The following is a 13,341-nucleotide window of genomic DNA, read 5'->3' as shown; positions in this document are numbered from 1 at the left end:
AAGAGCAAAATGACATTTCTAAAGGCAAAAAAGTCATTTAAAGTACTCTAATGAATTGTCGGTCCCAGCAATACACATAAAAGTAATTGAAAAAAACGGCATGAGATTCCCCCACAGTCCATTAACAGGACTGGTATGAATATTAAGGGGAACCCCGAACCAAAATTAAAAAAAAAAATTGCATGGGGGTCCCCCAAATTCCATACCAGGCCCTCCAGGTCTGGTATGGATATTAAGGGGAGCCTGCGCCAAAATTAAAAAAAAATGGTGTGGGGGGCCCCCCTCAAAATCCATACCAGACCTTTTCAGGTCTGGTATGGATTTTAAGAGGAACCCCGTGCCAAAATTATTTTAAAAAAATGGCGTGGGTGTCCCCCCAAAAATCCATACCAGGCCCTTATCCGAGCACGCAACCTGGCAGGCCGCAGGAAAGAGGGGGGCGAGAGAGTGCCCCCCCTCCTGAACCATACCAGGCCACATGCCCTCAACATGGGGAGGGTGCTTTGGGGTAGCGCCCCCCCCAAAAGCACCTTGTCCCCATGTTTATGGGGACAAGGGCCTCATCCCCACAACCCTTGCCCGGTGGTTGTGGGGGTCTGCGGGCAGGGGACTTATCGGAATCTGGAAGCCCCCTTTCACAAAGGGACCCCCAGATCCCGGCCTCCCCCTGTGTGAAATGGTAACGGGTACCCCTACCATTTCACAAAAAAAGTGTGAAATGGTAAAAATGACAATACACGCCTTGAGACAAGTCCTTTATTAAAAAATAAAAAAATAAAAGTGTCCTACCAAGTCCATTCATCTTCTTCTCTCAGTCCAACGGACCGGAAAAAAAAAAAAGCAAGAGGCTTTTTTTTTTTCTTTTTTGGTCCGTCGGAGAGAGAAGAAGATGAATGGACTTCGTGGGACTTTTTATTTTTTAATAAAGGACTTGTCCCAAGGCGTGTATTGTCATTTTTACCATTTTCACACTTTTTTGGTGAAATGGTAGGGGTACCATTTCACACAGGGGGGAGGCTGGGATCTGGGGGTCCCCTTGTTAAAGGGGGCTTCCAGATTCGGATAAGCCCCCCGCCCGCAGACCCCCACAAACACCGGGCAAGGGTTTTGGGAATGAGGTCCTTGTCCCCATCAACATGGGGACAAGGTGCTTTGGGGGGCCGCTACCCCAAAGCACCATCACCATGTTGAGGGCATGTGGCCTGGTACAGTTCAGGAGGGGGGGCGCTCTCTCACCCCCCTCTTTTCCTGCCGCCTGCCAGGTTGCGTGCTCAGATAAGGGTCTGGTATGGATTTTTTGGGGGGACCCCCACACCATTATTATTTTTTTTTTTTACATTTTGGCGTGGGGTTCCCCTTAAAATCCATACCAAACCTGAAAGGCCTGGTATGGAATTTGGGAGGACCCCCGCGCAATTTTTTTTTTTTTTTTTAATTTTGGTTCAGGGTTCCCCTTAATATTCATACCAGACCCAAAGGGCCTGGTAATGGACTGTGGGGGTATCCCAGGCCGTTTTTTTCAATGACTTTTTTGTGTATTGCCGGGACCGACAATTCATTATAGCAGCGAGTACTTTTAAATGACTTTTTTTCCTTTAGAAATGTCATTTTGTTCTCGGACTGTTCTAAACATGGGAAACATGCACCACTTTACAGGCATATTATGGACACCCCCAGGTATGAAATTTAAAGGAATATTTCACTTTTATTGTTTCACTTTAAGCATTATTAAAATCACTGCTCCCGAAAAAAACGGCCATTTTAAAACTTTTTTTTGCATTGATACATGTCCCCTGGGGCAGGACCCAGGTCCCCAAACACTTTTTATGACAATACCATGCATATAAGCCTTTAAAATTAGCACTTTTGATTATTCATGTTCGTGTCCCTTAGACTTTAACGGTGTTTGTGTGTTCGAACAAATTTTTTGCCTGTTCGCATGTTCTGCTGCGAACCGAACCAGGGGGTGTTCGGCTCATCCCTAATAACAAATACAGAAATTCCTAATTAGACATCTGCTATAGGAAAGGTTTAAAGGATGATAATTCTGTATTCATTGCTGGCGGGCTAGTTGCTCTTTGATTATAAATCCATTTTGTTTCTTGTTGGAGGATCTTTTTGTCAAAGTCACCCCCTCCTGTTGGGAATGACCTCAAGGGCAAAAAATGAGACGAATGAGGGGTCATGGTCTCTTTAACACTATAGTAGTGTGGCTTGACTACAATGTCACAAGGCAGTCCATCAGGTTGGGGGGGGGTCCCAGGGCCCTGCGGGCCCGATCAAGCTCCAGTTTGTGGTCTTGGATGTCTCGAAAGAGGCTTTTAATGAGGGAATGTACTGATTTTGTTATATCCGTGACGCTCTGGGGCAGTCCTTTGATTCTAAAAGTAAGCCTTCTTGACCTATTTTCAAGGTCGTAAATTTTGGCCATGGCCCCCTCTAACTGGTTATGCAAGTCTTGGAAGTGATCGGTGTTCTGGTTAACCCGATCTATTGTGGTGTCCACTTTATTTTCAATGGTCTCAATGCGAGAGCCCAGAAGTTGGAGATCTGATTTAATGTCAGAAGTAATTCTAGCTGCAGTCTAAGCTATGCCCCTGTCCAGCATTTCTGCAAATCTGGTGAACATGAGGGAAATGTCATGGGGCTGTGAGGTGTGCTGCCCCATCTCCTAATAGGTCACATTGGGCTTCGGTGAGGCTGCGACTGAGGGCGACATGAGGATGTCATCCAGGGTTTGGTTCAGGAGGGACACTGTGGAGGCTGGTGATGTTGGGCCCCCGGTTGATGTGAAAATGGGGGCCCCTCCACATACCTCCTCTTGTAGTGAGTCCCGCCAGGGAGATGAGACCGGGATCCCTGTGTGAGCTGCCTCGTGTGGCGGCCATTCCGCCGCCATCTTGGATTCCTCGGCCGCCCCTGGAAGTACTGCAAATTGAGTCGGCAAGCCTCATTTAGCCGACCCCCCGGCATAAAACGATACCTGCGGGCTTCCTGGGTGTTCCGGTCCCGAGCTGGCTTCACTGGGGTAATGTCACCCGCTGCTTGGAGCATCAGACGAACGGAGCGGGACGGAGCTCTGTGATCAGGCGTCCATTTCACAGAGCGCTGCGCATGCTCCATTGCATTATTTTTTGCAAAATAAAACTGTGTATAGGGAGTTTTTATCAAATGCCAAAGGAAGAAAACAAGCTGGAATTTCATTGCTTGTGTATTGATGCCTTCTCATTTGTGTGATCCTCTATTTCCTTACTGTATTCTTATTTGACAGCTGTGTGACAATTGCCATGGAATATGAATAATACAACATGCAAATAGCTAATTCGATGGAAAGCTTATTTAAACCTATTATTTGTGTTATCTGTGTTTATAGAATGCTTACAAATCACTGTTTGTCCTATTTCTAATATATAAGGGCCAATGCTTCTCTTTTATTTCAGCTGTATAATTCATTTCCATCTCTCGTCCGTTGGCTACCTGGGAGCCACAGAAAAGTCGTGCCTCACATAGATGAACTGCATGCCTTTATCAGAGAAAACCTTCACCAACCAGAGGAACCAGCTGGATATCAATGACCTGAGAAATGTTGTTGAGGTCTTCCTTGTCAGACAAAAGGAGGTATACATCATTCTTTGTAACCTGTGTCTTTAATATTTTTTAATTAAAGGGTGTCCACAAAAGGGTGGGAACCTTAGTCTAGGTGTAAAATTCTGGTCTACAGGCCTGCTTGTTCCTTTCTAGGCATGTGCAAAATGAAAAAATTCGTTTAGTTTTCGTTTCGTTTTAATTCGTTTATTTAATTAATTTAGTTTAGTTAGATTCGTTAAATTCATTTAAATTCGTTTTTCTCAAATCAGTTTCGTTTTTCGACTGAATTCGAAAATCGGTCGAATTCAAAAATATTTCATCCGGATTCGATATTATTTCAACAGCATTCGAAATTATTTCAACTGTATTAGAAATTATTTTTAAATCGCATTTGAAAATATTTCTATTTTCGAATTTGATAATATTCAGATAATATTCCTCTTCAGCAAACCAGAAGAACGCTGCATGGTTTCGGGTCACCAATGGCAGTAAAAGCTGTGAGAGGGATTGAGCGCACACCCAGACTGCATCCGTCATCGTGTGAATAAAAATGATTACATACTTCTTCCTCTCTCTCCTCTCTCTCTCTCTCTCTCTCTCTCCTCTCTCCTCTCTCTCACTCTCTCTCTCTCTCTCTCCTCTCCTCTCCTCTCTCTCTCTTCATCTCTCTCTCTCTCTCTCTCATCTCTCTCTCTCTCCTCTCTCTCTCTCTCTCTCTCTCTCTCTACTCTCTCTCATCTCTCTCTCTCTCTCTGTCTCCCAGAGGCGTATCTAGTGAAAATGGCACCTATGGCAAGCACTGAAAACTGCGCCCCCTGTCAAAAAAAAAAAAAACAGCTAATAAAACTACAAGTCTTTAACCACTTCAACACCCCGGAAGAATTTGCCCCCTTCATGACCAGAGCACTTTTTTGCGATTTCGGCACTGCATCGCTTTAACTGACAATTGCGCGGTTGTGCGACGTGGCTCCCAAACAAAATTGAAGTCCTTTTTTTCCGATAAATAGAGCTTTCTTTTGGTGGTATTTGATCACCCCCTGCGTTTTTTATTTTTTGAGCTATAAACAAAATAAGAGCGACAATTTAAAAAAAAAACGCATTATTTTTAGATTTTGCTATAAATAAATACTCCCCAAAAATATATAAAAAAAACATTTGTTTTTTCCTCAGTTTAGGCCGATACGTATTCTTCTACATATTTTTTGGTAAAAAAAAAAAATCGCAATAAGCGTTTATTGATTGCTTTGTGCAAAAGTTATAGCGTTTACAAGAAAAAATAATAATACTTATATATATTATTATTTATTCTATTCTGTTCTATTGTTACTCTATTCTATTCTATTTTTTTCTATTCAAATTTGAATTCATTCTATATGAATTTCAAATTTCAGAAGATGGCTATATATATTATATATAAATATTATTTATTTTTTTTTTTTTTGATCTGATCTATTGTTTTTCTAAGATATTATTTTCTATTCTATTTCAATTCAATTTCATTCTATATGAAATATAAAACCATTTTACGAAATTCGAATTTCTTATAGAATGAAATTGAATTTGGATAGAATAGAAAATAAGATCTTAGAAAAACAATAGATCAGAAGAAAAAAAAATTATATATATATATATATTGTTATTTTCCAATCTTTTTTCAAATTCGAATTTCAGAAGATGGTCATATTCTGTTGTATTTTAATAAATTCTATTAAATTCTATTCTATTCTTTACAATTCTTTTATGTTTATTGTATTGTTTTTATTATTTTAATTCTATTTTATTGTATTCTTCTTTTTTAGAAATCAATTTATATTTTTTCTAATTCGATTCGAATTTGTTTTCGAATCGAATATATTTCGAATTTTGGTTTAGAATTCGATTCGAATTCGATTCGAAACATTTCGGATTCGTTTACAAATTCGTATTGTATTGTAATTCGGTATTTCGGATGCATCCGAATGTCCGAATAATGAAAATTTCATCCGAATTTCTATTCGGAACTAAACGAAATGCACATGTCTATTCCTTTCACAATCTAATGAGGATCATCTGTCCACTACTGAGTACTGTATGGGTTTTACTTCCTTTCTTTTACCCTGCAAAGTAAAAGCATAATGTGCTAGTATGCATTGTATACTAACACATTATGTGACACTTATCTGCAAATGAAGTGCTGTCCCCACTGCAGGCCGCATCCATCTTCGCCACTCTTCTTTCCGGGGGCGCGGACTCCGGCTCTGTGACTGGCCGGAGCTGCGTGACGTCACTCCTGCATGCATGCGCTAGTATACACTAAATATCTCCTAAACCGCGCACATTTAGGAGATATTTACAGTACCTATAGGTAAGCCTAGAATACTTACTAATTACCTATATGTACAACTTGCAAAGGGAGGTTTACCAGCCTCTTTAATGCCACTAAATGCAGCTATATCTACAAATCATGCTACTTGTGCAGGTTATGTCACATCTCAGCTGTTGTTACAGAAATGTTCATTTGAAAAACTACTAGTGTGTGGCCAGCTGTTGGTTACAGTTTCTGGAATGGAACCTGGGGCTCTAGCTAATAGGCAATACTGGCTATACTACTCCCATTGTGAGCAATGAATGAAAAATCTGCAAACAAATGTGTTTTTGTCTGTGGCTACATTGGAGAGATTCCCATTCACTTTCTTTCCTAGAAGTGGGTAAAAATCTCCCAGCAATAGAACCCTGGTAGAGGTTTTAAACCTTTCCCTACTTTTTTCAAAACAAATCAAAAGCTTTGGCTGGAATTGGTCTTTAAATCTTGATGGTCAGCATGTCTTCCAGTCAGCTAACCTTTTTAAGGTAAACTCAGTGTATTGATACAGTGTAGGAGCCACAGGATTATTTTCCAGGTCTTCTCCATAGGCTTCACCCCGCAGCCAGGCACACAGGCTTATTAACGCGTTTCTTCAATGACTAGTCTAGGGGTGTTTTTTGTTTTTGGATAGGGTTGAGGGAATTGGGTGGGATACTCCAAATCAACCATATACATTTGAGGACTAAGGTTGGTTCACACTATGCGAATTGGATGCGGGTTTGTCCGCATCCAATTCGCAAAGCAGGAGATTGTGACCGGCTTTCTATGGAGGCGGTTCACACATCTCTGCAGCAGCTCTGGTGCTAATTGACAGCAGCAGCCCTGTGCATCTTTTGATCCATTTGAGGTCCGAATTCCACCCAAAATTCAGAACGAAATTGGACCTGAAAACAGTGAATGGAGATGCACCGGACTCCTGCTGTGAGCCGCTGCGTTCTCAATTGTGAACCTAGCCTTAGGTATTCTTCTGAACAAGCTATATTAAAGTCTATGCTTGTAGCAGTAGACTTCAACTTTAAGGTGATGGTAGTAGAAGTAGTTAACTGTGAATTCCTTTCTTAGAGCAACAAGAGCAGAGTCCCTTTAAGCCAAAGGTTAGTTGGACAAAGTTCTAAGTAACACTAGTCTGTATCTCCTTTAAATAGACCCCACAGATGACTTTCTCTAGCACCTGAGGGGTAGCAAAAGCACAAAGGTCCCCAAGATCTCTCAAGCTGTCACGTACCTTACAGCGGAGCCCAAAATGATGAGGGTGGCCTCTTGCACGGTTCTGGTCCAAGCACCCCTGGTGGTGGGTACAGGGAGTGCGAGGGCAACGAAAGGGTGCAGGTGCCTGCAGGCAGAAGGCTGGAACTTGGAGATACAGGAACCTCTGCTGAGGAGATGTGGAAACTGATCACCAGACTTGTTCAACGGGAGCCCAGATCAGGATTAACTGCAGAATCAAGAACAGGCAGGAGTCAGCAACAGGCTGGCAGCGGGGTACCGAATCAGAAGGCAAAACCATAGTCAGAAACAGGCAGAGGTTGGCAACAGACGGGGCATCAGGGTACAGAATCAGAAGGCAGAGCCATAATCATAAGTCCAAGCCAAGGTCAGTATTGCAGGTAGAGGCAGGTTCAGCAGGCAGGGGAGATCCAAGAGAATGATCAGAAGATGGCCGGGTTTTCAGGAACAAGGTCAATCAGGCAGAGTAACAAAAGGAACACAGGAACAAGCTGAAGACAATCCAGCACTGATGCTAGGCAGACTCTCTGTTTATATAGGGTGCTGTGTGCCAGGATTCGCGCCAGCGTACGTGCGTGCATGCGCATTAGCACCTTAGCGCATTGGCGCATGGGCGTTGGCACATTAGCGCATTGGCACTCGCGGGTGCGCGTTAGCACGTTTGCATAGAGGTGCCACTGTGCATGCCCACCCTGAATCTCATTTGCCTCTGGCTACGGTTCCATGCATGCACATTGGCATTAGCAGAACGAGAATTGGTAGCTGCTGCACGGAGACGGGTGCTTGCTGTGTGAGTTCTCTGACACAAACGTTTGTACTCACACAAGGCCCAAAAATAGCTGGTCGCTTCCTTCCAGCTTCGAAGCCACACCTTACTCTGGTGATACCTGACCAGATCTTCAGCCTCCAGGCTGGACTAATCCTTTCTGGGAAAAGACCTTGAGCTCAGTGTGCTGACAGTGTATATGTGTGTGTGTATGTATGTGTGTGTGTGTGTGTGTGTGTGTGTGTGTGTGTATGTGTGTGTATATATGATAGATAGATAGATAGACACTGAGCAGATCTTAGCAGATCTGACTGGCAGAATGCAGCTGCACTGAGTACAGTGAACAAACTATGCTTTTACCTAACAAACAATTACACCAACACAAACTAAATCCTATCTACTGCCACACCAGCACTTGGTGCCTCCATGTTTTTAATAACATATTTTCTTTAAATTTTGACCAAGGGTTTCCAAAACCTTTTAAATCGGGCTGTATACCAGATGAAGGTTGAGTACCTCATGGCTGTATCATATGAATTCCAGGGAAAATATAATGACAATTTTTAACTGTGTGAATTTCAGGAAAAGCCAAATCCAGAGTCATATTTCAGTGATGCAAATCTGACAACTCTTATCGCGGACTTGTTCGCTGCTGGAATGGACACAACCTCTGCTACTCTCCGATGGAGCCTTCTGCTAATGATGAAGTACCCAGAAATCCAAAGTAAGTCATTTTGTTTTTGTGCTCTTTTATTTAGGCATGACAGAGGTTCTCTTCATTTACCTCAATTATCTGATGGCTTCCTTGTGACCACTCACACCACAGGGAATCTATAATTAGGTGCCATATATAGTACGGAGTTCCTTTGGAGTTTACTGTTGTGCTTATATTTAAGTTCAGCAACCAGCGAGAATTAATTCTGCTGAGTTCATTTGGTGCAATATGAATACTGATTGGTTGTATTGGATTTGGGTTTCTGATGCTAAAAAAGAGGACAAGTTGGCAGTGTCTCTAGAAAGGTCACCCCCTGACCCCCATATACTCGCTATACCTGTGCCCCCTCAAGGCCACTTACACCTGCAGCCAGAACTGAGATTGACTATGGTGGCGACGTGAGGGACAGTGACATCGCTCCCCTGGTCTGGAATAGAACCCCATAAGAACTAGTTCTGACCAGCTCAGTAGATTGTTTTAAAGAAGAGCTGAATGCATTCCTAAATTTACAAAATATAACTGGTTCCTAAAAATTATAGGTAATAACGCCAGGGGAAGTTGATACAGAAAATATATACATATTGGCCTAAACTGATGAAGAAATTTGATTTTTTTTCACTTTTTTTTATTGGATATGTTTTATAGCAGAAAGTAAAATTATATATTTGTTTTTTTTTTTTTTTCAAAATTGTCAGTCATTTTATGTTCATAGCACAAAAAAAGTAGAGCTGATCAAACACCACCAAAAGAAAGCTCTATTTGTGGGGAAAAATTGTATTTGGGTATAGCGTCGCACGAGCACATAATTAAAATAACACAGTGCTGTATCGCAAAAAATGGCCTGGTCATGAAAGGTGGTAAATCTTCCGGAGCTGAAGTGGTCAAAAGGTTATCTGCTTAATTTACAGTGTCAGATTTTAGGTGACCTCTGACTCTCTGACACAAGATGACCAAACAAAGTAAGTATAATTTAAGAGGCCAGATGTATTTTTTTTTTATGAACATAAATTCACAATTATATAAATAAAGACCTAATGAAGAGATGTTTGCATAAGCCAAATCAGGATTGTTTTAAAATTTTTCGTTAAAGTTGCAAGGTCCAGGACTGATTTCTTCATCTGTGCTTTAGCCTAGGTTCACATTGAGGGTGGGTTTGAATCCAGTAATGCAGTCCGACTTCGGAAATGATTTCACAGACATCTGCGCGGGTTCATACACAGATGTCCATTCAAATCACCCCCAATGTTGTCAAAAGTAGTACAGAAACTACTTTTGAGAATCTGTGCGATGTCGCAAAGTCATCATTGCACCGATTCACATTGTGCCTTTGCCTGCAATAGCTGCCGATTTGGCATGTCAAATCGCATACCAAATCGTCCCAATGTGAACGTGAACTTTCTACTCTTTGATTTTCTCTCTGGCAGGTGCCTGCAATCATTCATCATCAGTACTCTACAGTATATTGGCTAATTTTACTTGTCATGCTGTCATGCCTATTTTTATATTTCTTTTCACTGCTCACTGAGACCTTGGCCGAAGCAAGTATACAGGTTGGCTGATCTGACTGTGAGCATGTTCTGGGTCAGTGGTGCTTTAGGTACTAATGCAATGATGAGGATGACAGCCCTGGAACCTACACACTTTAAAGTGCATTAGTAGTAGCACGCACAACACATTTATCCTGGCAATTTTGTTTAATGAACTATTTAATTGGACAAAATGTAAAAACTTTGAATAAGAGGCTATATATCTATATCTTGATGACAGAAAATGTCCAGACTGAAATTGAAAAAGTCATTGGTTCAGGTACTAATGCAATGATGAGTATGACAGCCCTGGAACCTACACACTTTAAAGCGCATTAGTAGTAGCACGCACAACACATTTATCCTGGCAATTTTGTTTAATGAACTACAGTCAGGTCCATAAATATTGGGACATCGACATAACTCTAATCTTTTTGGCTTTATACACCACCACAATGGATTTGATATGAAACAAACAAGATGTGCTTTAACTGTAGACGTTCAGCTTTAATTTGAGGGTATTTACATCCAAATCAGGTGAACGGTGTAGGAATTAAAACAGTTTGTATATGTGCCTCCCACTTTTTAAGGGACCAAAAGTAATGGGACAATTGGCTGCTTAGCTGTTCCATGGCCAGGTGTGTGTTATTTCCTCATTATCCCATTTACAAGGAGCAGATAAAAGGTCCAGAGTTAATTTCAAGTGTGCTATTTGCATTTGGAAACTGTTGCTGTCAACTCTCAATATGAGACCCAAAGAGCTGTCACTATCAGTGAAGCAAGCCATCATTAGGCTGAAAAAACAAATCAAACCCATCAGAGAGATAGCAAAAACATTAGGTGTGGCCAAATCAACTGTTTGGAACATCCTTAAAAAGAGAGAACTCACCGGTGAGCTCAGCAACACCAAAGAAACCAGAAGACCACAAAAAACAACTGTGATGGATGACCGAAGAATTCTTTCCCTGGTGAAGTAAATACCCTTCACAACAGTTGGCCAGATCAAGAACACTCTCCAGGAGGTAGGTGTATGTGTGTCAAAGTCAACAATCAAGAGAAGACTTCACCAGAGTGAATACAGAGGGTTCACCACAAGATGTAAAGCATTGGTGAGCCTCAAAAACAGGAAGGCCAGATTAGAGTTTGCCAAACAACATCTAAAAAAGCCTTCACAGTTCTGGAACAACATCCTATTGACAGATGAGACCAAGATCAACTTGTACCAGAGTGATGGGAAGAGAAGAGTATGGAGAAGGAAAGGAACTGCTCATGATCCAAAGCATACCACCTCATCAGTGAAGCATGGTGGTGGTAGTGTCATGGCATGGGCATGTATGGCTGCCAATGGAACTGGTTCTCTTGTATTTTTTGATGATGTGACTGCTGACAAAAGCAGCAGGATGAACTCTGAAGTGTTTCTGGCAATATTATCTGCTCATATTCAGCAAAATGCTTCAGAACTCATTGGACGGCGCTTCACAGTGCAGATGGACAATGACCCGAAGCATATTGCGAAAGCAACCAAAGAGTTTTTTAAGGGAAAGAAGTGGAATGTTATGCAATGGCCAAGTCAATCACCTGACCTGAATCCGATTGAGCACGCATTTCACTTGCTGAAGACAAAACTGAAGGGAAAATGCCCCAAGAACAAGCAGGAACTGAAGACAGTTGCAGTAGAGGCCTGGTAGAGCATCACCAGGGATGAAACCCAGCGTCTGGTGATGTCTATGCATTCCAGACTTCAGGCGGTAATTGACTGCAAAGGATTTGCAACCAAGTATTAAAAAGTGAAAGTTTGATGGATGATTGTTAATCTGTCCCATTACTTTTGGTCCCTTAAAAAGTGGGAGGCACATATACAAACTGTTGTAATTCCTACACCGTTCACCTGATTTGGATGTCAATCAAATTAAAGCTGAAAATCTGCAGTTAAAGCACATCTTGTTCGTTTCATTTCAAATCCATTGTGGTTGTGTATAGAGCTAAAAAGATTAGAATTGTGTCGATGTCCCAATATTTATGGACCTGACTGTATATAATTGGAAGAAATGGAAAAACTTTGAATAAGTGCATATATATCTATATCTCGATGACAGAAAATGTCCAGACTGAAATTGAAAAAGTTATTGGTTCAGGAGAACCTCGGGTGATGCATAGAAAACAGATGCCATATACTGATGCCGTCATCCATGAAATCCAAAGATTTGGTAACATTGTGCCAACAAACGTTCCACATGCCACTACTCAAGATGTGACTTTCAAAGGATTCTTTATACCCAAAGTGAGTATCACAATTTATCTTTTATTTTATATCAGGGGTAGGCAATCTTAAAGATCTGGAGATCTATCTGAACAAAACAAGAGAAGTCAAAGATCACTGGGCACAGTGTCGCCGAGTGCCATCTTCTCACACCTGATTTAAACTTTTAATTGCCGTACTACCGTGTATGCAATCACGTGAATTGCACAGAAATTGTGAGTACAAATTAGGGGCAACATATCGCCTCCTCACCACCTGTCAAAGCACACTCAGATCGCTTTTCAGAGGAGCAGCAGTGCCTGCTGAATTTGTGAATGAGCCCTTAGTTGCATTAGGCAGTGCCACCCTTAGGGCTCATTCACAGGTAAAGTTGGGAGGGGGGTAAAACAGCAGGATATAATAGACATCTATTGCTAAGTGCAGGAAAGCTGCAGGTACACCGTACTGCACCCACAGCGTGAGTAAACTGCAGTGCATCAGTGTGAAAGCAGACCTATACTATTATGCCCAGTGTATTGCTTCACACTGACCTGAGGATCTCCTCTTTGCTGCTGCTGGCACCACTCTGGAGACCGCTAGCTGGGATAAGAGGTGGAGTGCAGTTGGTAGGACAGGAGCCAGCACTACAGGGGAGGCATTGGCTTATGTGGCTCTTTCTCTCCACTACAGCTTCAACTGTATGAGTAGCCCCTCTGCATTGCAATCTGTTTGATGCTCTGGAATGGCGGGTCAGCAAACCCAGACCTCGATCTATTAGTCACCCGTCCGTCATATACTGGTAGAACCCGATCTACAGGTTGCTGACCCCCGTTTTTATATGAACTAAGCAATTTTTAACAAAGGTTGTTGCAAAATGACTGGATGTAACTAGTTCAGAACCACATCCCTAATACATAGTGTGCAAAAAAGTTCCTC

At 41.9% G+C, this 13,341-nt stretch overlaps 1 pseudogene; it reads left to right on the top strand.

Annotated features, from left to right (window-relative positions):
* LOC141139172 (cytochrome P450 2K4-like) overlaps window positions 1-13,341 on the top strand; it is a 114,284-nt pseudogene that overhangs the window by 82,814 nt on the left and 18,129 nt on the right.

The sequence above is a fragment of the Aquarana catesbeiana genome, linkage group LG04 (genome assembly GCF_042186555.1).
Source record: "Aquarana catesbeiana isolate 2022-GZ linkage group LG04, ASM4218655v1, whole genome shotgun sequence".
In the NCBI taxonomy this organism is placed as follows: domain Eukaryota; kingdom Metazoa; phylum Chordata; class Amphibia; order Anura; family Ranidae; genus Aquarana; species Aquarana catesbeiana.
Note: the sequence above shows the minus strand (reverse complement) of the source record. Positions and strands in the feature narration are given on the sequence as shown.